Source organism: Fukomys damarensis, unplaced genomic scaffold, assembly GCF_012274545.1.
Source record: "Fukomys damarensis isolate Sample0158 unplaced genomic scaffold, DMR_v1.0_HiC HiC_scaffold_37, whole genome shotgun sequence".
Taxonomy (NCBI): Eukaryota; Metazoa; Chordata; class Mammalia; order Rodentia; family Bathyergidae; genus Fukomys; species Fukomys damarensis.
In genome coordinates, this window is record NW_022900949.1 from 38,792,611 (window position 1) to 38,795,966 (window position 3,356).

Genomic DNA, 3,356 nt, shown 5'->3' on the forward strand with positions numbered 1-3,356 from the left:
GGCGTGTCTGGCCCCGCCCCCAGTGTAGGCCGCGCCCCACCTCACCCCTGGAGCGTAGCTCCAGAGGGACGCCGCCGCCCACGTGGTCGAATCCCAGCCCAGCGGGCCAAGCGGATCCCTTCAGACTACTCGCCGTGGCTCCGGGAGAGTGTGACTGCCGCTGAGCCGGACCCACTACCGGCTGTCTAGTCTGGGGTCTCGTGTGGAGTCGGAGGTGACATTCCCTACGGCCAGCGTGACAGGTAAAGTGCTCCGGCCCTCAGAGGCTCGCGAGCCTTTCCCGCGTTGCAGTTAGAGCGCGGTGGTGCTCAGGTCCGGCGAACCGCTTTCCTTTGCTGGGCTTTGTTTGGTGGCCACAGGAGCTGGAGACCTTCGCCGTACTGCCAATGGGGGGCGCTAGCCCAGCTCTCCTGTCCACCCGCCGAGACAAGCGTAGACCCTAGCCAGGGTGCGCCCGGCCTCCCCACAGGCGAGTAGGAGCTGGGGAGGTCTGCTTCGGCCGGCTCTGTGAGGCTGGCAGGCGACTTGTTTCGAAGTGTCCCTCAGGTAGTCGGTAGCATCATGTTTTGCTATTAACTCCCAATTCTGCTTTCCAGCTTCTCTTTTTTTGACGGTACAAAATGACATTTTTTCAAGATTGGTGCTCCTGTTGGTTTTGCAGTGAGGTTGCCAGGCACACGCTTCTGGAATAGTCCTGAGAATTTCCTAGACTCCACCGCTCAGTGTTGTTAACCTCCTGACGCATGCACCTCTCCGCTCAGATTCCCTGGAGCTCTCAAATACAGCATTTAAAATTGAACCCATCCACCTTCCCGGCCTCCCTTAAAGACAGATCAGTGAATAAGCTTACCGCGTGTCCTGCTGTGCTCAGTGGAGCCTTGTCCAATGACGGCTAGACCAAATGCAGGAAGCCGGGAAGAAAGACTGACTTTCCACTTCCACAGGCTAATCAATCAATAGTCTAATGTACATTTCTATTTATACAATAGTTCTCACATAGGTCCTCTGTTCTCCCTCCTTTCTCCTGATGTGGTTTAGATTCTTATCATTTCTCCCTGAGATTAGGGCATTAGTCTGCAACTAGTTTGTCTGTATTCAGCCCTGTCTTTCCTCCAGTGCAGTCCTCACTGCACTCCTGGTTGAGCAACACAGGAAAACATGCATCTGTGTGTTTCTCTCCCTACAGTCTTCCACTGGGCCCTTTCTCCGCAGTGAAACCCAGACTCCTTTGTGGCATGCAGGCGTGCTGTGTGTTTCCACTCTTGCCTCTTTTTCAGCAGCAGGCTGGGCCATGCTGTCCTAAAAGCTTACCTTGACCTCAGATGTACAGCTTCATGCTGGCGCTGGCAGAGACTGACGTGTAGTCCACGCTCACTAAAAGCTTCTGAACCGCACTGTTAGTGGTAGGACCGTGATGCCCACTTTTGTATCTCTTGCTTACCAGTCTCATAAAAGGACAGACTGATGAATAAATGAAAAAAATCATTGAAAGAGCAGATGAATGCTATGCTGGGAGGAAGAGAGTCCTTTTTTCATCCCAGGGGGAATTATAGAAAACACCTATCATAAGAGCTATGGCAAAAGTTCACTTTTTTCAGTGATGAGGTCTTAAGCCTGGGACATTTGGGGAATGCACTGCCAAAAATATTGTATATTAAACATTGTGCTCTGCTTTAAAACTAGACACTTGACATTTTCCCTCAGACGCTCTCCATGGGGGTATTTGTTGCAGCCTAAAAAAAGAAACCAATAAGTGCTTAGCATTTTTAATACCAAGTAATGTGTACAGATAACCTCACTCTGCCCTGGAGGCTCACCCCTCCCTGAGCTTCACCCTACTTCATGTCACCTTGCCCTGTCATCAGGGGATGGGGCTCTGAGATGGAAGGGGCACAGGAATGTCCTCTCCCAGTCTTTGATAGCTAAGTGTAGCACCCTGACATTTTATCAGACATACTTTAAGGCACCAGCTTTGTGAAATGTCCTGTTTGCTTTAAACTTTGGAGAGCATGGTAAACTGCTATACTTTGGTGACTGCATAGTAACTGTGTGTTCTGAATTTTCCTTTTTCTGGCCCATTACTTCTGTAAAAGTATCCAAGCAGGCAGGACTGTAGTTGCAGAGGGGGTGCCTCCTGAGCTTCCTCCCTGGTCTCACAGTCTGGCCGCTTGGTGTCTGAGAACAGGTGAAACTGCTCCCCATGTCCAGCCACAGGAGGAGGCAAAGAGTGTCTAGTTTGTCTCCCATTAGGATCTGAAGAGAGAACAGAAGTGGGGGACACTTGGGGGACATGCTCACTATGAACAACCATGAAATTAACTTTACAAGGAGGATTAATGTTATTCATTTCCCCTGATTTTCTAGAGAAAAGTTGGAGACCATGTCTTATTTCTGATTATACGCTTTTATCATCTGGCATAATTCTTTAATGTAAATTGTTTAAGAACCATTTTTTTGAGCAAAGAAAGAAAAACATGAAAAAGTTGTGAATGCCACCTTTTTTTTTTCCTTCAATACTGGAGATTGAACCCACTGCCTTGTGCATGCAAGGCAAGTACTCTACCACTGAGCTACATTCCAACCTTTTTTAAATTTTAGTTTGAACCAGGGTATGGTGGTACATCCCTGTAATCCCAGCTACTTAGGTTAAGCCAGAAGGATCCCAAATCCAAGGCTAGCCTGAGCAACTTAGCGAGATTCTGTCGCAGATAAAAAGGGCTGGGAATATAGCTCAGTGGTAGAATGCCCGTGAGTTCAGTCCCCAGTACCACAGAAAAAAAATTTTTTGGAGACAGGGTCTTACTAAAGTTGCCCAGGCTGACCTTAAAATTTAGATCCTCCTGCCTTATCCTCCCAGGTGGTTGGGATTACAGGTGTTGACACCATGCCTGGTTCATACTGTTATACTTCCGACTTTCACAAATCTGAGCATTCAGGATAAAAATACTGTGAATCATTAAAATATTATAATTCAAAGTTTTGAGTTTCTTCTCAGAAAACCCAACAATAGAGCACCTAAGACAATTGGTTGGTTTAAAATCCATTTTTTAAAATTGCTTCTTTAGTGGCTCACTTTCCCCATAATTTTTACTTTCCAATGTAAACCTTGGCAAAAACAATGAGCTATCACTGCACAAGACTGTTTCTCAGTTTGGAGATGGTGGAATAGAGCATTGTATGTCCTTATAACTCACTTAAGAGGAGTAGAAAAGACAATTTGTATTTGAAAGGCATCACCCACAGGTTAAGGACTAGTTATACCAGGTGTAGTCCCAGCACTGAGGGAAGCTGAGGCATGAGAGTCTCACAAATTCTCACCCAGACTGGACAATTTGGAGAGACCCTGTCTCAAAATT

The 3,356-nt window shown here is 47.2% G+C and overlaps 1 protein-coding gene across 1 annotated transcript in view; it reads left to right on the forward strand.

Annotated features, from left to right (window-relative positions):
* The first annotated feature begins 37 nt into the window (after window positions 1-37).
* G3bp2 (G3BP stress granule assembly factor 2) overlaps window positions 38-3,356 on the forward strand; it is a 69,839-nt gene continuing 66,520 nt past the window's right edge. The window contains exon 1 of the mRNA XM_010610824.3: window positions 38-242. The gene's annotated coding sequence lies outside the window, so the exon portion shown is untranslated. The remainder of the gene's footprint in view (window positions 243-3,356) is intronic.